Source organism: Pinus tabuliformis, chromosome 2_1, assembly GCF_031772625.1.
Source record: "Pinus tabuliformis cultivar Carrire ecotype Pingquan chromosome 2_1, CPIR1, whole genome shotgun sequence".
NCBI lineage: Eukaryota > Viridiplantae > Streptophyta > Pinopsida > Pinales > Pinaceae > Pinus > Pinus tabuliformis.
The window spans coordinates 945,207,410-945,230,565 of record NC_142299.1 but is presented as its reverse complement, the minus strand read 5'-3'; the positions used below and the strand labels follow the sequence as shown (position 1 = coordinate 945,230,565).

Sequence of the window (23,156 nt, the reverse complement as noted above, 5' to 3'; positions counted from 1 at the left end):
ACCACATCATATTGAGTTTTGTATGTGTTATTATATTGAATAATTGGAGATTATCATCGTTGTCCATATGCGATTTTGGTTAAGTATCATAACTATTTTACACACTTAACTAAAAGCAGCGAAGAAAGAGTGCAAGTTTGGGTAAATTCCATTTTACGGAAACATGTGGAATGAAAAAACATTGGTGCCACATCCCTATGAATTCACAATGTTCCATGAACCGTGTAGTTACCCCTGGGATTACGATATCCAGTCTCTCCTCTCCTTTATTCCTTTTTCTTTCACATCCAACCAATTATATTAAAACATCACAATGTTCCATGAACCGTGTAGGTTCCCGTGGGATTACGCCATCCACTCTCTCGTGCCCTTTCTTCCTTTTTCTTCAACATCCAACGCATTATATTAATGTTTTAATGATTGTCCACATGCTCACTTTTTCTAAATTCATGAAATACATTACTTTCATCAGCATTTCTTTTTCCTATATTCTAAAACCATTGCCTTCCTTAGACTCACTCCACATCAACCATAATAAAGTAGATTAATAATGTGAACTATTTACATGGATTATTCCCCTGAAAGCAGTCATGATGCATATCCTAACCATTCTCGTTAGAAGTACTTGTCAATTGAAATGTAGCCAATGGTGTTAAAATCGATAGCAAAACGTCGCCTCGTGGACTGTCTGGCGCATACTAACCATTCTCGCACTAGGTACTTGTGACTTGGACTGTCTGCTAAACAAGAGCATCCTAACCATTCTCATTAAAGTACTTGTCACTAGAACTGAACCAAGGTGTAAAGTTCGCAACTTCAAGAAATAAGAGGGAAAAGTGAGCGGATAGGCCTGCATATTACTGTAATGGATACTGAAAATCAATGTGCTTCGCACGCAGTGATTGTTCCATATCCTGGGCAAGGTCATGTTAACGCTCTCATGAATTTGGCGCAGCTGCTGGCTATGCGAGGATTTTTTATCACTTTCGTCAACACGGAAGGAACCCATAAACGCGTGGTCAAAGTTTCTGCCAGAAGCAACAATTCTGTTGCTTCGGGCGGCGATCTTCATCTCCGAAGCGGGAAAATTCGATTTCTGTCTCTTTCTGATGGCTTATTCTTCGACGACGGCCGCCCCTCCAACCTCGGCGTGTATATGTCAGCACTGCAAAAATTGGGCCCTGCATTGGAGCACCTCCTTTGTAGCAGCAGCAACCTTACTGGTGATCAGGAAAAATATTCCTTTCCACCAATCACATGCATCGTGGCAGATGCTTTTATGTCTTGCACGGATGAGGTTGCCACAAACATGAAAGTGCCCAGGGTTGTCTTCTGGCCATTTTGTGCTGCTGCCTCCATTGCCCAGCGCTACACTACCCTCCTTATGTCTGAGGGATATATTCCGATCAGACGTAAGCGCGTCTCCACCATAGTTACCAAGTTCGGCCGTATTGGCCAAAAAAGTTCGGAAATTCGCTGATACGATTCGATTCGCCATTTAATTCGTTAATTTCGATACGGTACGGTATTTGTAATTCACCAAATCAATAAAGTTAATTTCTCCACTGCAGGTTGCAATTTTGAACAGGTGAGCAGAGGGTACAATGCTCCGATATTTCCTCGGGTTAATAAGCAAGCAGCAATCAGACCCATTGGTTTTCCAGTACCCTCTGATCCTCCGGAGCAATATAAGCCGCTATCGTAGAAACACCCAACCAACCATATATATATGGAAACATCTATTTTACCCGAACATTAACAAATTTTACTAATAATTTATATATTAAAAAATGTTATGGAAATTTTATATATAAAATTTTCAATCATAAAATAGTAAATTTTTGGTTTTTTATTAAAGAAATTATAAAAATAAATATATTTTGTAAAAATCTTAAAATATAGTTTTAAATGACAGTGATTATCTAAATTGGTTTTAGTAATAGTTGATTTGAAATTCAATTAAAGTATTTATTTTTTTCTGATTCATCATAAAGATTAATCTACCTAGTTATTATGGAATGAATTTGGATTATGAGGGGAATTAATACTGTTTTTAGTTTGGGGAGATTATTTAAATATTTCATATTTCATATTTCATTTTTTATATTAAATATCAATTTTGAGTTTTTGTTATTTATATTAATATATTTTATTTAGATGTTTTCTCAATCCAGGATATAAATAATAGATTATCTTAAATAGATAAAAATATAAATACACAGAAAAGATTGATATTGGAAATAAGGAAATAATGGTATTATTATAGGAAAGATTCATTTTTATTTTATGAAGTTTTGAAAAAAATAATAATAATATGTTAATCTATATAAGATGTATATTTTCAAATTTAGTCGAATTTTTTCCGTATCGAATCGAATTCGTATTCGTATTCGAATTACGAATTCGAATTTGGTAACTATGGTCTCCACTGCCGTGCTGTTTTTCGTTTTTCCTGCCTTTCAACAGTTTTTTGTTTTTTTTTTTTGTTTTTCTTGAACTGCAATAACTAACTTTAATTCCAATTACTCGCTCGGGTGGGCCTCCGGAAGTGCAGTAGGCAAAGCGTACAATACAGAGAAACTGATCACTTGTCTGCCGGGTAATATCCCACCTTTGAGGCCAGCCGATTTGAGTTCCGTCTTTCGCGCGGAGGATCCGTCGGACAGTCGTTTCAATGCCTTTCTCTATGAAACGCAGATGCAGAATAAAGGGGACTACGTACTGGTGAACACGTTTGAGGAGCTTGAAGGGAGGGAGGCTGTGGCAGCACTCTCTTTGGATGGATGTCCTGCCTTGGCCATAGGACCTGTATTCCTTCCCAATTTCTTACAAGGAAGGGATTCCACCACCAGTCTGTGGGAGGAGGAGGAGGAGAGCTGCCTGGCATGGCTGAATATGCAAGAGACAGCATCTGTTATATACATTTCCTTTGGCAGCCTAGCCGTCAAATCTCAGGAGCAATTGTGGGAGCTGGCCCTAGGGTTAGAGGATAGTGGGCATCCTTTCCTGTGGGTTCTCCGCTCGGATATCGCAGAAGGTAACCCTGTAGTTTTACCAGATGGCTTTGTAGAAAGAACCAAGGATCGGGCACTGCTTGTAGCGTGGGCGCCGCAGGTTAAAGTCCTTGCCCACACATCGGTTGGATTATTCCTCACTCACGCCGGATGGAACTCGATTTCGGAGGCCATTGGCATGGGAGTTCCCGTGGTAGGTTTTCCTTATTTTGCCGATCAGTTTCTGAACTGCAAGTTTGCGAAGGAAGTGTGGGAGGTCCGCCTAAAGTTTGAAGGGGTGGACGTGGATGACCAGAAGGTGGTGCCGAAAGAAGAGGTAGAGGAATTGGTGAAGAGAATGATGTAAAGTAGCCAAGGAAAGCAGTTGAAAGAGAATGTTTTGGGGCTTAAGGAGTGTGCAACGAGGGCAGTCCTCCCTGGGGGCTCATCTTTTAATAACTTAAACACCTTTGTTAAAGACATGGCCAGTAAAGCAGCAGCTCAATCCCAGGACGAAACCAAGTGACTAATAATGTGGAGAATGAATTTAGATTACAGAGGTTGTTGCGTTAGAGGCTACAGTGCAGCGCATGACTTACCGCTTTAGAGTTTATGTAACTCCTGATAAATTGTGATGGTGTCATCCATATCATCCAAAAAAACTCGATGGAGTAAGCGAACCATCCAAATAATACTGATTTCGCTGCATAGAGAATAGCATTATAGCACTTAAATTACTTAGTGCACACTATCCATGTTGTTTTGTTATTTGTGATCACACATAAAATTGGAAAAAAGATTCTGTTTAATGTAATAAATGTATGGTGAGGATTTTTTTTTTATAACGATGTCATGTTGTATAGATTAAATCGTGACAATTTTCGATAAAATCATTAAGTTGTGCTATTTAACATTATGTTTTAAAAATTAATGTTCTATATATATATGAATGAGAGAAAGAGAGGGTCTACACACTTTTGTGTGGATAGGGCTCCCAAAGTTAACCGAATTGGAGGGATGTTTGAGAAGAGGTGAATTTACAATTCACTTTTACGATTTCGAGTAAAGAGATCAATTTACGTAGCGTTTTTGTCTTCTTCTTTTTAATTTTTATGATGTAATATAATGGAAATGTTATTTTAAGGGTGATTTTATTATAGGGTTTGATAAAAAAAAAGGCTTTAAAAGATTAAGGTAGGAGAAGATGCAATGGTTAAGGTTTTTGCACTTGTTGAGGTTGTCGAATACAGTGTCGAGCTATGGATTGTCACTCCAAGCTCTCATGGCGAGCTCTTTGGAGGGATTCGACAAACCTTGGGGGCTTTCTGTAGCGAGGGGTTTGCATGTGCTTCATTTTCTGAATGGTTTCCCACTTGTACTGAAGGCCTTTGATGGAGAGGTATGCCATGGATTTTTTTAGCAGCAGAAGTTTGCAAATCCAGTGGCTTTATGCGCGATCTATCATCTTTCTCTGGTTTTTATTGGTGATCTCGGTCCCAACTTTTTCGAGCGAGGTTGTGTTCTCTTAATGCAAGTCGGTGGATAGATGAGGAATTGGCTGGACGAAGTTTGAAAAAACCTCCCCCCAGACATACATCAGAGGGTTTTTTTTATGTCCAGAGACATGAATTCTCAAATCTAGAGAGTGAGGAAGGATTTCAAGTGTTTTTGAAGACCTTAAGTGGAGAATCAATTCTTAATTCTTCTAGGTGTTAAGAAAAATTGGGTATACCTAACAATATACAAAATCTACTCCATGGAGGAAAAGTTTTACAAGATGTGACCCATTTGAATGAGTATGCCATTGAAAGTAATTCTACAATATTTATAAATTTGAGGCTAAGGGGTGGAGCCTCAGAAACTTGATTTCCACCCAGATCATCTTCTGTTGCAAAGGGCCCAAGCTCATTTAAAGAAATAGTGGGTGGGAAAATGGCCACACCAGAAAGTCAAACTCCAAATCTCACAATTCCATGTCCTTACCTAGTTGAGAAGATGGAGAAAGCAGTAAAAGTACAAGAGGTGAGTGGCCTTTTTTTTGTTATCCAATCTAGAGCTATTATATGTTGATTTAATGCTTTCTAGCACAAGTCTGAAGATTTCCATCAATGGATCTACCTCAACTGGACTAAAAATTGTGATATTTACCTATGTGTGAAGGGATTCTTTGTTGTTCAATTCAATAATCAAAAAGTTCTGGAATTTGTCAAAAATGATGAGCCATGGTTTTGGGGAAGGGCGGGTCCTTTTGTAACTTCATGGTTTCTTTGTTTCGAGGCCACAACAATGGTGGTTACGAAGAAGCCAGCTTGGGCAAGATTAGACAGTCTCTTTCTCCCTTCTCACACCAAGAAGTTCTAGAAGGCATTGGGAATTCATTGGGGAGATTTCTAAACATGGATTGAGAAAGAATGGCCAAAGGTATCTTCACTTTTTTCTGAATATATGTGGAGATATGCTTAAGAAAATGCCTTTCATATCACATCTATTTGATTAATCACGACTTCAAATGGACACTATTGTAGCTGCTAGAGACAACCCCGGGGTTGAGGAAAGGGTCACTACCTAGGACATCTTAGAGGAGTGCTTTGCGGATTTGATAATATTTCATGTTGCACTCCATATTTAATATAATTTGAATTATATTGATTCAAAACATGGTTCAATCACCCTTCACCAAGGTAGACTTAAACACACACACACACACATATATATATATAGGCATATATCGCTCATCCCAAAGATAAATGTCCTTATATGGTAGTTGAAACATAGTAAAATGCATCTTAATATTTGTCATTGCAGTAAAAATAGAGAGAGAGAAAGTAAGGAAGGAACTCATTGCAGAGGGTTGGATAACACAAAATCCTAAGCAACGAATCCCAACAGAAAAATGGAAGAATAAGAAGATGAAAGTGCAGAAGTTGTGGAGTGCATTTAAGGTTTTTAGATCTATATTTTCATGGGTACATTTTGTCACAAATAACATTGGTAGATATGTGATCTCATAGGTATTGTTCGCTAAAATATCACACTGGTAAATCTGTAATTGCACAGGTGTCATTGCTACCCTATGACATAAGTAAATCCATAATTTGAGAGTGAAACCAGCAACTTCTTTACAGAATTTGAGAGGAAGATAAAGATATATGAAATGAAAAATAGAGAGGAACACATACTACACATTACTCTGCTTGGAATCACCAGATACACTTCATTAATATTTGAAGATGGATTCCATATCATAGATCCAACATAGTTAGCATTTGTATAAACATTAGCACCTCATGAACAAGTCATTGAACCAAGAGTTGGAACCTCTTTCTGTAGACAAAACTCGAAATACCTACAAAGAAAAATTTCAGACCTATGGGAACAGGGTTTGGGAACCTTTCAAATAAGTATCTTCCCTCTTTTTATAGAGAGAACCCCAACAAAACATCTTATAAAATATCTCCCAATGCTACAATTGTATGATTGACTAGCTGTCTCGGCGTGCAAATATTCAAATGATTACATAATATATTTTGATTCCTTCTTTAAAATGTAACAAATTACAAAAAAAAATGGGAAAATTGAATGATGGCCATAGAAAAATATCCCCATGCCAATTCTCGTGATCACCTCTGATGAGGCAACGTGTCTACCATGGTTTTCCTCTATAGTTACCGATCGATATGCCTTTCTCTTTCTCCCCTAATTGCTTGAAAACCCCCTCTCTGGAGCTGGAAGAGGTCAATTGTGGTGGCATTATCAGTGCTTTGTAACATAGTTGTCGACCCATCCATCTTTAGTTATATCTATGTTGTAGTAGCAGGCCTTATCATATCATAATTTTTATGAAAGAACTTTATGAAAACATAAAGTTCTCATCGCCCTTGGCTCCTCTTGCTTAAGCTCCTTTATCACTTATCAACCATGGGACCATTTCTTATGACCAAAGTCTTAATGCATAGGCGCTGCAATATCAGAGCCTTCTATCCTCATAACTTCATTTGAATTAACATTTCGAAAATTGTAAGCTTCCATGCCTTCAAACTCCTCTTCTATTGACCCTCTTCATGTTTATCTTATGGGACCGGGTGTTGTGACCTCAGGCTCAATGCTTGGGTGCTAAAGCCTTTGGGCTCCTATCAGGGGCCTATCTCCCTTTCTAATTCATTATTCACCCTTGGTTCTTTGGATGGTCATGACCAAGAGCCACCACGTATCGGAGACCCTTCACCATCAAAACTTTTCCAAATTAGAATTTACACATGAGTTATGATATTCGCATCCTCGATATGGCCCATAACAATTAGGAGCTAAATCTTCCCTTGGTTCTCAGTTATGTGGATTTCTCATGAACTTGTGTCAATTTGCATTGGAAGCCCTCTTCATCAGAGGTTTTCAAATTAAGAATTATAATTGGAGTTACGAAAAATCCTACTTCCGATGAGCTCATAGCTCTTGGTGCTCTGCCCCATCTCTACACCCTTGGTTTTTTGGGGTTACCATGACTGGGTGCCATATAATATCAGATCCCCCTTCATTGAAACATTTTCAAAATCTAAATATAAAACAGTTATGATTTCTCTCACCTTTGAAATACAGACCTCTGAAATGTTGTCATACTGGCTCCATCATCTCCATGTGGCACCTCCTGAGTGGTGAAATGTGTCACCTAGATTTGCCCCTTTAGGCCCTCCAAAATGCCTAAATTTCCTGCCACATAATATGCCCAATTAGCTTCTCGGAAGCAACTATCTATTGCCATGTGTCTAGTTTTGAGGAGAGAGAAAGGATCCCTAGGGTCCTTGGTTTTGCACTGGTTTCCTTTGTATTTTGATGACCAAGTGCCAGTGTGCATCGGATCCCCTCTTCATCAAATTTTTTTCCAAAAATAATTAAAAAGAGTTATGATGGCTTCAACCTCCAATATTCCTTCTTAGCACTTAGGTGCTTTTCCTACTCTACGCCCTTGATTATTTTGAGTCTTCATGACCAACTACCACAACATATCAGAGCTCCTTTCATTAGAGGTTCTCCTAATAAGAACTAGAATAAATTTCTAATGGACACTTCCTCCAAAATTATTTATAACACGTAGGTGCTTAGCCTTGGTCCAAGCCCTTGGTTCTTTTACCCCTTTGCGACCAAGTGCCAGCATATATCGAAAGCCTTTCAATTAAGAATTAAAGTAAAGTTATGATGCCGCCATCCTCTGAAATTCCATCTTAGCACTTAGGTGCTCCACCCGCTTCTGCGCCCTTGGTCATTTTGGTTTTCCATTACTCAATGCCATATAATATCAGAGGCCCCTTCATCGGAAGATATTCAAATGCTAAATAAAATTGAGTTCTGATGGCCTCTTCCTCTGAAATGTCGCCCTCTGAAGTGATTTCATGTCGATGTCATGACCTCCATGTGGCACCTCCTGAGTGGGGACATCTGTCACTTAGATTTGTCGCCCTAGGCCCTTTAAAAGTCTAAAATTGTCTGTCACGTGTCCTCCATGGCACCACGTCATGCTAACATCATCAACAATGTCCAATTCTCGGGACCAATTGCCAGCTACCATGTGCCTTGTTCATAGGTGAGAGAGAAAAGGTCCCTTGGATCTTTGGATTTTCAAATGTTTCCTTTGTATTTCCCCATCGTCCATGATTTCGACACTTTCCAAGGAGATGTATTTGTTAAGGAGTTTTGAAAATTTGATGTTTCAATGACATATGCTCTAAGGTCTTGCCTTGTTCTGTTCTGTTGATCCTTTGGAACGCTTGTGAGTAAGTTTCAGCATATATTAAAGCCTATTGTGAGAAGGAATTTAAAAGGGTTCTCATGCCACCAACCTACAATAAATTTTCCTTCGACATGCCTTCCTCCTGGTCTTCCTGAAATCATGTTACGATGTGATCGGGTCCTAAATTTTAGAACTCCTCTTTAGATTTCAGCCTCCAAAAGTTCAGCCTTCCTTTGGATTTTGGCTTTCCTTTTGGATTTGAGACTTAGGCTTCTGATTTTGGCCTCCTCCTTGTGATTTAAATCTTTGATATTTTCTCCCCTCTTTGGCCTTTTTGCAGTTAGGCTCTCCCTTTTGGAAAATTTTAGACACTATTGCAACAATGTGTAATAGGTGACAACATCGGCTCCGATAGGGGACAGTGCCTTGCTAGCAAGGTCTTGAGAACATGCATATTAGTGCCTTCTATCCATTTGGCATGGAGACATTTTATTCAAGTAGATAGAAAGTTAAAACATGACCTCTTCAGTGCTAGAAGTAAAGTGGGTGAAAATGGACCTCTTCAGTGCTAGAAGTAAAGCTTGAGAGACTTCTTATTCACATGCAGCTGAAGCACTTTACTATCCAAGTTTGATAGAAAGAAACTTTCATTCTCCTTTGTCTCAACAATCTTGAAAGGTCCAAACCAAAGAGGGTCAAACTGGCCATGTTTTCCTTTGTCATCCCTTCTTATATCCCACATGAGCACTAAATCTCCTGGATACATACATCTATCCTTTTCTTTTCTATTAGACAGAGCCTTCATCTATTCCTGATATTCGATCAGATTATGCGTCACCTCCCCCCTAGTTTCTTGAAGTTCTACCAGTTGATTGGCCCTCCTAGTTATAGGATTTGGCTCTTCTTCAACATCATGTAGATTTTTGTCCATTGGAATTGCTATTAGTATAGGGAAAATTGCAACTTTCCCATACACTAATTCAAAAGGCGATTTCCCAGTTGACCTCTTGGTAGTAACTCTATTGGTCTGTAAAGAAAACTTTAGTTGTGATTCCTAGTTTTTCTGATATTGCCTTCTTTAGAATATTTACCAAGGTTTTATTTAATGATTTAGCCAATCCATTTCCCTATGGATAGTAGGTAGTGGAGTGACTTGTAATGATGTTATACTTCTGGAAAAAGCTAAAAACATGGCATATTTAAAAACTTGAACACTAGCATTGATAATAATCCATGGGAAACTGAACTTGGCAAGGATATTCTCGTCCATGAATTTGATAACCACTGCATCAGTTGCATTTCTAGTTGGGACTACTTCCACCCACTTAGTGAACTAATTAGTGGCTATAAGAATCCATTTGTGTTGACCGTTGGAGGGTGGGTGTATTTCCCTAATGACATCTAACCCCCATTGTCTAAAATTTTCTTCAACAAAAACAAGCATTAAAGGAAAAGGTGCTAATTTATGCTTGTCAGCAAACATTTGGCACTTATCATAGGCTCGAACATATGCATGTACCTCACCAAATAGATTGGGCTAATAGAAATCTTATTTGATAATTTTATGGGTTGTAGCTCTCCAATTATAATTCCCCCCACACAAACAATTATGGAATTCATCCATCACTTTATGGATCTCTTCTTCAACCAAGCATAAAATAAAAGTTCCCACTAGGTCTTTCCAATACATTTCGCCATTTGAAATGACAAACTTATGTGCTTGTAGCCTCAAAGCCTTGTATTTAACTTTATCAAAATTGACTGGACAAATCATAAAATACTAAATAATGGATTATTTGTTTATACCAGTGAGACGTGAGGTACTTCATTTGGATTTTGTGTGTTGCATCCTTGAACTTATTTTTCTCCTCTTCTCTTCGGATTTCTGCTTCTTTTGTCAATAAATGTATACCCAAGGCTTGGCAGTTTGATTCAGACAAGATTTTAACTAACACCTTCTTCTTGATCAACTTCGTGGGTTTGATCTCCAGGTCCTATTCTTCAATTTTAGCAATCCATTTACCTCTTTTCAACTCACTATCCCCTTGTACCAAAATGTCTTTCACAACAACTGTAGGAACATAAGATGTTATGCTTGATTGTAGGAAATATATTCTGATGGTATTTACGGCTTTGACCAAGGCATATGCCTGCTTCTCTAAAATGTTATACTTTAGGTCATAATCCCATAACACCTAGTTGAAAAATGCTATGGGTTTCTCATGTCCTTCATTGTTTTTCTACAATAAGACAACAACCACTGTATGAGGAGAAGGAAAAGAGAAAATGAAAAATGGTTTTAGATAGTCAGGGTTGACTAATATAGGAGCTTCCGCATATGCCCTTTTGATCCTCGAGAATGACTCCAGATCTTCTTTATTCCATTTTACCTCCCTATCCTTCTTCAACATCTCTATAATTTCTTTAATTATCTCAACATAATTGGGTATGAGCCTCGTTCAAAACTTGATTCTGCCCAAGAAGGTCTGGATTTATTTCTTATTTCTTGGTAATTGGATTTTGTTGATGGCTTCCACCCTTGTGGGATCTATCTTCACCCCCTATTTTTCCATGATGTGTTCTAGCAACTTTACCTCACTTAGAGAAAAATGAGACTTCTTAGGATTTAAAGACATTCCATATTTTTTTCATTTCTCGAAAGTGAGTCATAGATGTTGAATATGATCCTCATCTATTTTTTAAAAAACGATGATATTATCTCGGTAAATTACCACAAACCTGTCTTGTTCTCCCACAACCACTATGTCCATTTCTCTCTGAAAAGTGGCTCCTGCATTAATGAGGCTGAAGGGCATTCTAGCATACATAAACATTCCCCAAGGCATGGTGAAAACAATTTTATTTTAAACTTTGGGATGCACAAATACTTAATTGTATCTAGAAAAACCATCCATCATAGACATACGAGTAGATCCCACCACCTTTTGCAGAACATAGTCCATTTTAGGCAGATGGTAATTATCATTTAGTGAGGCCTTGTTCAGATTCCTTAAGTTAATACACAACCTTATTCCCCTGTTCTTCTTCCCAATAGGAACTAGATTTTCCACCCAATTCGAATACCTCAGAGGTATGATAATTTTAGTTTAGAGAAACTCCCTCACCTCTTTCTTAATTGATGGAAGTAACAAAGGGTTAATCTGCCTAAACTTCTGTTTGTATGGTTTCGCCCCACTCTTCAAGGGAATTTGATGTTGGATGATATTAGTATCAAATGTTTTTAAATCATCATAAGACCAAGCAAACACATCCATATACTGCTTAAAAAGGTCAAAGTACCTTTTTTGGTATTCCTTAGGGACTCCTTTGGCCAACTTAATTATTCGGGGATCTTGATTTGAACCAATATTGCAGTCTTCCACTTGTTCTTCAATTACTTGCTCAGTTGGCTTGGCAGCCATACCATTTGAGTTGAAAAATATTTCCAAGGTAACCAAACCCATGGGGATATTATTACCTTTCAATTGTAAAATATTGTGCCCTACAATGGTTTCTTCCCACTTAGCCTAGTGTTCATCTATCACTTTCTCTTCCTCCTTATCAATCTTCGAGCTTGAGAATTCTCCAATGACCTCCATGAAGCATTTTATTTGTTCCTCATCTTCAAACACCTACCAATACTTAACATTGTATGGTATTTAATGCTTGTATATTTCTTCAATTTCATATCTGAGCAAAGGGTTTTGAAGAGGCTTGAAGTTAGTGGTATCTATAGTTAAGGAATCAGCCATTTGATTTCCATCTCTAGGAAAAAACTAGATGCTAAAATCTAAGAAAAACTTCTCAATCAAATCCCATACCTCATTCCGATATGCCTTTATTATTGGATGTTTAGTTTGGCATTCACTTCAATTTTTTTTCACCACCAGCTATGAATCCCCAAATACTGCCAAGCACCCAATGTTGAGATTTATGATAGCTTGCAGACTTAGTAGAAAAGCTTCATATTCAACAACATTATTTATGGCTTTAAACTCTATCTTGAAAGAAAGAGGGATCAAGATGCCTTCTGGGGATACCAATAATACACCTGCCCCATTTCCTTCCCTGGAATAAGCACCATCAAAGTATAACTTCCATACTTTGTCACACTCCACTGATTGTTGGTCTAGTCAGACAGAACATTACACCTATGTCTCATCCATGATTTGATAATCTTCCTCTAACAGTAAACAAGAGAGATAGTTTACTTTACCATACACACGGGAGTTATTGAACAGTTAGTCCTTGTAACTATCTTTACAAATCTCGCTTCTCTATAGAATCAGTGCTCTTCTCCACCAAAAACAAGAATTGTAGCATATGTTAAATCTATTTTAATGGACCCTCCAATTTTTTATCCCCATGATTTAGAAAAGAGCATACCAAACCTCATAGGGATATCAACCACTACAATATCCATTACAATACTCTTCACAGGGATTTGATCCAAATTGACCACCAAGTCTTTTATGAACCCTAGACATTTTACTCTCTTGCAGTCAAAATAATACAAATCTTTATGTGGTATTTTATTTGCAGCCCCAATTACTCCATAAAAAATAATGACATTAGATTGTGAGAAGCTCCTGAGTCAAACATGTAATTATCTAAGAGAATTTCATGAATTACCAAAGTGACATAGAAAAGGGGAGTGTAAGGGTCTTGTTCCTCAACATGAGGTCCAAATATAACCATGGGTATTTCTTCTAGGAGGTTCAAGATATCTTGTAGAGGGGCCATGGTGGGAGGAAACATGAGCTGAGATACTTGAACTTTGTAATTTAGTTGTTTCAACAATTCAGTTAAGGGAACAAATATTTTGACCTTCTCTAGCTCTTTTTGAAGACTAAATGCAGGGGGATTCCTATCAGCTGTGACCACATGAGAAAGCTCTTTTTCTTTATCAGAGACTGGTTTGGATTATAAGGGAAATTGTTTTATTTTAGAAAACTCGGTTTTATGGACAATGGAATATGAAGAGTATTTATTTTTGAGTGAGGCTTAGTCTGATGGCTTCTTTCCTTTCTCTGCTCATTTGGGAGGATTGGTGGGAGAGGACTCCTCATTTTGATCTTGGATTCTAGGTATTTTCCTAGAAGATATAAGATCATATTTCATGTGTACTTCGGCCTACATGAAGTCAACAAATTGTCTACAATAATTTTCGATCTTGCCATCATCTAGTGGGCCCTCCAAATCATCCCCTTGTACTTTATTGACCTCTATTTCATTTTCTCCCTTTGAAAGAGAAGAAAACTTATTTTCTTAGACTTCTATTGTTTCTTCGAGATTTTCCTTTGGATCATCTTCCAAATACAATGAGGGTGAATGTGATCTTGTTTATCCCTTCTCTCCCTTTGAAGGAGATGCAAAGGAGGTATCCTATACTGAGGATTGAAACTTCGGTTATGAGCTGGTTGGTTTTGTCAAGTAGGGTTTTAGTTTTCTAACTCTAGTTTCACAAGCTCATTAGATGAGTTTCTTATCAAATTGTTCATTTCCTCGAGTTTCTGCGCTTGAGTTTCCTTTCCCTGGTTTGAGGAATTAGCTTCCTCTTTTCCCCTTCTCCTATTTCCATGATCATTTCTCCCTCTCGACTTTCGAGTAGTGGTGAAATTTGCTTCAACTTCTAAAGAATCTATTTGAATATGGTCTAAGAAGTGAGACTTCCTTTGTCTGAGAGTGAAACCAAATTCTGGTTTAAAGCCCCCAACAAAAGCCACTTTAGCAACAACCTGTGGAGGTTTTATTTCAACATGGATACTATTGTACAATTTGTTAATTTTTTTTATGAATTCTGACACATCTTCATTATTCTTTTCTTGATAGCATTGAATTCAGTGAGGATATACCCATGGTTCCTTTTCTCTCCACATTTTTTATGAAAGAATTCTCCATCTCCTCCCAGGAAGTGATTGAAGAATTTGGTGGGGCTTTAAACCATTTCCTAGCTTCCCCATCAAGATACTAGACAAAAGTTCTTAACACCACATCTAGGTGTTCTACATTGATCTTTTTGGCAAATGTATAGAAAGTTTCTACATGCCTCTGTGCTGAAATGTCATCTTCCAAAGTGAAACTTGAAACAACTTGAGATAGTCTTGTGGTATACCATTCAAGGATTGTGGAAAGTACAATAGGGCATATTTGTACATGAGGAAGCTTGGGACAACCATAGTCAACAAGGGAGGTGGTAGAATATTTATTACAAATCCTTGTTGAGGGGCTATCTGAGTTGCAGCTAATTGGATTTGGGTTGGGAAGTTATTCACAGTCCATGTGGAACTGTTTATAAGGATGTCTTTAACTTCTTTAGTTTCAAGGGAGGGTTTCAATGAGAAAGAGGGTGAATTGACATAAGCTGCTTCATTTTTTACACTAGAAGGAAATGAGCCAAAAAATGCATAATGTTCTTCAAGATATTCCAAGACTTTGGAGGTAGACTCAGGGTAGTTTATCACAACCTTTTGAGATATAGTTGATGATATTTGTGCAAAAGATATTTTGGAATCTGGAGTAACATGGGTCTGCTCTTTGCAAATCCTCTGGGATATGATTTTCTTATGTTTGAATATGGGAGGAGCTTTTGGTTGGCTTGTATCAAAATGAGTATGAGGTCTCTAGAAAGCTAGGGTGCTCAAAATAAGATTCAGATAGTGGAGTCGCCAAGGTGAGAGATCTTCGACCCACACTTCCTTTTCTCACCTAAGGGAATGTAAAAATATAGTACCCAAGGAAAAAATTTCTGATTCATTCCTTGACAATGGAACCTGAAGATGTTGTAGCTCCTAGAGACATCCCCCGGGTTGAGGAAAGGGTCAGTGCCTATGAAATATTAGAGGAGTGCATTGAGGATTTGCTGATATTTCATGTTACACTTGGTATTTAATATAAATAGAATTAGATAGATACAGAACTTGATTCAGCCACCCTTCACCATGGTAGAATTAAACATACACACATATATATTTGTACGTAGATATCGCTCATCCTAAGGATAAATTTCCTAATATGGTGGCTGACACACAGTAAAATGCAGCTTAATATTTTTTGTTGTAGTAAAAATGGAGAGAGATAAAGTCAGGAAGAAATTCAATGAAAAGGGCTACATAAAACAAAATCCTAAGCAACGAATCCTAGAAGAACTATGGAAGAATAAGGAGATGAAAGTGCAGAAATTGTGGAGCACATTTAAGGTTTCTAGCTCTATATTTTCATGGGTACATTCTGTCACAAAATAACATTGGTAAATCTGTGATCTCATAGGTATTGTTGGCTACAATATAACAGTAGTAAATCTATAATTTCATAGATACCACTTCTACCCTAAAACATAAGTAAATCCATAATTTGAGAGTGAAACCAACAACTTATTTACACAATTTGGGAGGAGGATAGACATACATGAAATGAAAAACACAGGGGAACACATACTACACATTGCTCCACTTGGAGTTGAACCATATATGCTTCATTAATATTTGAAAATCGAGTCCATATCATAGCCTGATCCAAAATGGATCCTAAAAACCCTCTAAGTCTTCAAAAATAAAAAACTATCACAAAGGATGTACTTTTAAAAATGGCAGAAAATACTATCGGGAGTGAAAAACATGAAGAAACAGTGAAAACAGGAGCTATCGAAGGTCAAACGAATGATGCATAGGAGCCGTTGGATCTGGCCGATCAATGGTCTAGATCCGATCGCCATATCACAATTAGGGGTGACAAGCAGAGTCCATCGGAAGCGGCTTTATTAAAAATCGTGATTGCGATCAGCGCAATTAAACGAGAGTTGTTGATTTATGCGCATATATCAACAGTGTAGATCTACTTGTGCACCATCGCATCACAACACACGCACAAAAGGACTACTGGGGCCCAAGGACTATGCGATACGCAATCTTGATATATCACATCACGACAATATAGAGTAGTGGGACCAATACATATATGACTTACGAGAAAGCTGGACCTGACGGGTCTTATGGGCGGAAATATATATCTTTTGAGTTTCGTAAAAATGAGTTTTTCAATGTAAATTTGTGTTTTCGTTAAATAAATGAAAAACAAAGGAAATTTGAATGGAGTAATAAAACAGACCCGAAACGGTTTATACAGACATCAATATATGTTTTGAGTTCTGTAACGAGTGGGATTTTGTGCTAGCCTTAGGCGGTAAGTGGTATTGGTCGGGCTCCGCCCGAGCCCATACACTGGCTGCCACGTGGTCAGGCATTGGAGAGGGAAAGCCACCCTTTTCGGGCGGGTAACCTTCATGCGTGTAAGCCACCCGAAATCAATAATAATTGTTGGATCAATGATCTCTTGTGATAACACCCGAAGATGGATCCGAAGGGCTTATAGGGCAAAATTGATAATATTTCAGATTCGATAAAAGGCATTTGGGCAGATTTTTACAGTGTTTCTCTGTATTCTTTGTGTAAATAGAGAACAACTATTTTGGGGATTTCTAAAGCACCGATGGTTCCTTTTGTTACAAAACAGGTGGCCACCATCCCTGAAGACATTACACCATAAGTGATTAATGATCAGAGGGGGTTTGAATGGATAGAGGCCAGAAGCCAAAGAGCCCAGAAGAGGAAACGAACAGACAACGCTGATTGGCTTAAAAGCCACAGAGTGATAGAGACAGAAGCAAGCAGTGCTGAGACAGAGAGAAAACAAAAATAGAGAGCGAGAAGGAGAGTCTGTGTACTTAGAGAGACTTGAGGGATTCAAGTAAACTTCTGTTGTTTTGTATTTATTGTGTTGAGACTCAAATTGAGGTCACTTTTCTAAAACTCTACTTTTGAAGACATAATAGAGTCGTTACCACTGAAGGCTGGACCAGGAGACGTAGCCTAGGATTTTTGGGTGAACTCCTTGATTATCTTGTTGTGTTATGTGTGTGTGTCTGTTATGTATCTTTAACTACTTCATTGTCTATATTATTCACAATCTTTTCGATCTGTTGCACTAAGTGATATAGGAAAATCCATGCGCATGAGTCCGTAATACCTTAATATTAGTCTAATATATCATTTTCAGATCAAGTGGTATGAGAGCTTTAGGTTTGCTAAGGTTAGACAAGCTTGTGCTAGATTGTTGAATGCTAACTAGGTCAAAGTTCAAACAAGGATAAGGAGAACTCGTTGAGACTAATCCAGAGATTGGAAGAGTCTACTCTCAGAGGAGAATGGCCGGAGAAGTCCCATTGGAATCAAATTCTCAATTCATGGATAGTTTCATGACCATGAGAGCCATGGTGGAAGAGATGTATCGAGAATTTAAGAAAGGTCAAGGTGAAATCACCTTAACACCAAAACAAAATAGAGGAGCAAAAGAGCCTTCTCTAGATGCCCTAGAGGGCAAAGGGAAAGGGGAAAAGCCTCCTCCATCATCTCCTCCACCATCACCTCCATCATCCTCATCTCCTAGCCCTGAAAAGAAAAAGAAGAAAACATCTTTGATTGAATTAGATATAAAATTTGATTTGCCAATCTATGATGGAGAATTAAATGTAGAAAAGCTAGATAACTGGATTAGACAGATTGATGTATATTGCAGGGTGTAGAACATTGACATAGAAAGGAGAAAAATTCAGTTGGATAGCCTTCACTTAGGAGGAACTGCACTAGTGATGTGGGAAGGCAAGACACAAGCTGATTTGAAGAAGCACGGTAAAATTCTTTCTACCTGGAATGAATTTGTTTCTACCATTAAAAAACAATTCTATCCACTAACTTATATGTAGCAAGCAATGATGAGTTGGAAAACTCTTCGACAATTAAAGGGGCAAAGTGTGCAAAGCTATACCCAAGAATTTAGAAAAAGAGCTTTAAGTCTAGGCATTTCTCTAGACTCACCTAAAACTTTGTTGAAGTATATAGGTGGTCTACATATCTATTTGAAGCACACCATTCTCATGTTTACCCCCACTAGCCTAGATGATGTATCAGTTTAGGCTACACATCTAGAGGCTAGATGCAAGAATGTGAACCCAGAGATTGGGGGATCATCAAAACCCTCTGCAAGCAAGAACAAGGAAAAGAAGAAGCTGAAATGGAAAGAGAGGAAGGGAAACACCACACAGAAAGAGAAACCTTCATGCACTCACTGCAAGAAGGATGGACACGATGATGAAAATTGTTGGTCTTTACATCCGAAGCTGAAACCTAAGAAGTTCGGTGGTAAGAAGAAGAAGACTGTTGCTTCTATTGAGAAAGACTTGGGGTCAGACTTAGGTGATGAAACAACAGCCACAACCATAGGTATAAAAGGTAAAAATTCTGAAGCATCTACAAGTAATTTAGCTCAATTTATTGATAATGAAGATAACGAGAGGAAAAGACATGAGCTTTTTCATATTAGAGTTATTTCCAAGCCCCAAAAGATTGATACTTTATTTGATAGTGGTTCACAAGTAAACCTGATTTCTGAAACAATTGTAAAGAATTTTGGATTACTAACAACACCTCACAAGAAGCCATATCCATTAGGTTGGGTATGTGATAGAAGCAAAGCTACAAGTGACTAGACTATGTAAACTTAGGTTTGCTATTGGGTCAACATTTGTAGATGAGGTTGAGTTAGATATAGTTCCCTTGGATATATGTGGTATTGTTTTAGGAGGTCCTTACTTGTATCATACAAAAGCCATTTTCTATGGAGCTGAAAATAAGTATCAACTCACTAGAGACAGAATAGAATATATTGTAAGAGCTCATAAACTCAAAAATAACTACTCTCTCATAAACTCAGGGCAGATGAAAAGAATTGTAAATTCATGCAATAAATTTTTACTAATGGTGGTAAAGGAAAAGAACCTTGATAAAACCAATGTATTTGAAGGCCAGCATGCTAAAAAGAAAGTTGATTTAGATAAAGTTGTTTCAGAATATGATATCCTATTTCAAGAACCTAAAGGTCTACCACCAAAAAGGGAAATAGTACATGATATTCATTTACAGCAAGATGCTTCATTGCCTAATATCGGAATGTATAGTTCATCCACTTTAGAGAATGTAGAGATCAAGAAGAAGGTATAGGAGCTGCTCGATAAAGGATTCATAAGACCAAGCACATCACCATGTGGATCTCCAATCGTACTGGTGAGAAAGAAATATGGTTCGTGGAGGATGTGCATTGATTACAGAGCACTGAATAAAATAACGATCAAGAATCGTTATCCTCTTCCTCTCATTGATGATATATTAGATCAACTGAAATAAGCAGTTTACTTTTCCAAGTTGGACTTGCTTAGTGGCTATCATCAAGTCAGAGTTGTAGAATAAGATGCATGGAAGACTACTTTCAAGACAAAGCAAGGGCTGTATGAATCACTAGTTATGTCTTTTGGCTTAACTAATTCTCCTGCCACTTTCATGAGAGTTATGAATGATGTACTCCGACCTTTTAATGATGATTTTGTAATTGTATATTTAGATGACATTCTTGTTTTCAGTAAAACATAGGAAGAACATTTGAAGCATGTAAAAAAGTTTTTAGATGTTTTGAAAAAAGAAAATCTCTATGTGAAGTTATCAAAATGTGAATCTGGGAAAGCATATTTAAATTATTTGTGTCATATTGTAGGGGGTGGTGAATTGAAGATAGATCCCTCTAAGGTTGAAGTCATTGTGAACTGGCCTAAACCCAAATCTGCTACAGAAGTTAGGATTTTCCTAGGAGCAGCATAATATTGGAGAAAGTTTATTGCTAACTTTTCCTTAATTGCAGCTCCCTAACATGCTTTAATAGGATTGAACAAGGTGTTTCTGTGGGGAGGCAAACAATAGAAAGCCTTTGACACCTTGAAAGAAAAAAATAGTACAACACCAGTACTAGCACTACTAGATCTTCAACGACCATTTGAGATTGAAACAGATGCCAATGACTATGCCATGGGAGCAGTGTTGATGCAACATGGTAAAACCATATGTTATCATTCTAAGACATTTACCTCTGCAGTAGTTAATTATCCCACATATGATAAATAATTGTATGCATTAGTATAGAGTTTGAAAAAGTGGAAACATTACCTAATGGGCAAAGAAAAAATCATACATATATATCATCAACGACTTCAATATTTACACTCACAAACTAAATTGCAACAATCAAGACACTACAGGTGGATGGGTTTTCTATAGCAGTTTCATCTTGTCATCAGATATAAGAATGGAATACACAATAAGGTTGTAGATATGTTATCAAGACCAATCATAAATGCATCTACTATACTTAAGCATAACTCAGTATTGCATGAAATATACATTGAACAATATGCTCAAGATGTAGATTTCAAAGATGTATATGCAACTTTAAGTCAGGGAAAACAAGTAAAAAATTGGATTATCATATTAAGGACCAACTCTTATATCATTTGGAAAAGTTATGCATTCCACAAAATGAAAGATTTAGCATAATCAGAGAAGCACATACTTCTCTTATAGCAGGTCATTTTGGTGTAAGTAAAACAATTGCACAACTGCAAAGGTTTTGTTGTTGGCCAAGAATGCATTAAACAATTTCTAGATATATTAAAGGGTGTACCATGTGTGCTACAAGCAAGCCCAATAATAGAAAATTAGGCGTTTACACTCCACTTCCAGTTCCCTCTCATCCTTGGGAAAGTGTTTCCATGGACTTTGTTGGGGGATTGCAAAAATCTAGAAAAGGTCATGATTACTTATATGTTATTATGGACAGGTTCAGAAAAATGTGTATTTTAATACCTTGTAATAAGCAGATTACAGCTGAACAGATAGTGAAGTTGTTCTTTCAGCATGTATGGGTTCATTTTGGGTTACCCAATTCAATTGTATCTGATTGAGATTCTCGATTTGTTGGGAAGTTCTGGTCAAGTCTATGGGAATTGATGGACACCAGATTGAAGAAGAGCACAACATTTCATCCACAAACAGATGGCCAAATAGAGGTGGTCAATAGAATAGTGATCCAGTTGCTCAGGGGCTATTGCAGCAAGTATCCAAAGCTTTGGGATGAACATTTGTGTTATGTGCAACATGTTTACAACCATGCCAAGCATTGTTCTACACAGAGATCTACTTTTGAGACTTGTTTTGGTTTTACACCAAAGTCTCCCTTGGATTTTTTCTTTAGTAAAGACATAACAGTTGAGGGACATAGTGATGTGGACAAAGCAACCAAGTTCATTGAACAAATCCAGGAAATTCACCAGGTAGTGTAGGAACAGCTGGAAAGAAGCCAGGCCAAGTATAAGGCAAGGCATGAGAAGCATCAGATTGAGCATAGTTTCCAAGTTGGTGATCAAGTCTGGCTGTACATCAGCAAAGATAGAATGCAAGGTGAAGGTAAGAAGCTAAAGCCAATAAGGTATGGGCCTTTCAAGACACTTGAGAAAATTGGTGAAAATGCTTTTCGCCTTGATTTTCCAGCCTATATGCATATCTATTCAATCATTAATGTAGAGAACTTGAGACTATATGAACCTTCATTGATTATAGATCCCAAAGAGAAAAGTCAGTTGCCTTTTATTGATGATCTATTGCCTGAATATCTCAATGAGTTGCAGGAAGACATAGTTCTGGACAGAAAGGTGAGAACTACGCGCAGAGGAGATGTTGAGTACCTGAGAATCGGACTCAAAGGTTCAAAACCAAGTAGTGCAAGATGGATAGAGATTGAACAAGTGAGGAAGTTGTATCCTCGCTTGATTGATGCTTAAAAACCAACTTTTGGTGGTCCAAAAGCCTTTTTAGTGGGAAGGTGTGATCCAAAATGGATCCTAAAAACCCTCTAAGTCTTCAAAAATAAAAAAACTATCGCAAAGTATGAACTTTTAAAAATGGCAGAAAACACTATCGGGAGTGAAAAACATGAAGAAATAGTGAAAAACAGAGCTATCGGAGGTCAAAAGAATGATGCACAGGAGTCGTTGGATTTGGCCGATCAATGGCCCAAATCCGATTGGCATATCGTAATCAGAGGTGGCAAGCGGAGTCTATCAGAAGCAGCTTTATGAAAAATCGTGATTGTGATTGGCGTGATTAAAAGAGAGCCATTGATCTATGGGTGCAGATCAATAGTCCAGATCTACTCGCACGTCATTACATTGCAATACACATGCAGAAGGACTACTGGGGCCCGAGGACTATGCGATAGGAGATTGTGATATATCGCATCATGACAATATAGAAGAGTGAGGGCCAATATATATACGACTTGCGATAAAGCTGGACCCGATGGGTCTTATGGGTAGAAATATATATCTTTTGAGTTCTGTAAAAAGGAGTTTTTCAATGTAAATTCACATTTTCATTAAATAAATGAAAAACAATGGAAATGTTAATGGAGCAATAAAACGGACCCAAAAGGTTTTATACAGGCAGCGATATATTTTTTGAGTTCCGTAACAAGCAGCATTTCCAGCGGGCCTTAGGTGGTAAGTG

At 37.7% G+C, this 23,156-nt stretch overlaps 1 pseudogene across 1 annotated transcript; it reads left to right on the top strand.

Annotated features, from left to right (window-relative positions):
- Positions 1–656: 656 nt before the first annotated feature.
- On the top strand, positions 657–3,692 carry LOC149203761 (7-deoxyloganetin glucosyltransferase-like; annotated as a pseudogene). Its single transcript, XR_016253640.1, has 2 exons — positions 657–1,412; positions 2,555–3,692. The product of XR_016253640.1 is annotated as a 7-deoxyloganetin glucosyltransferase-like (transcript).
- Positions 3,693–23,156: the final 19,464 nt, after the last annotated feature.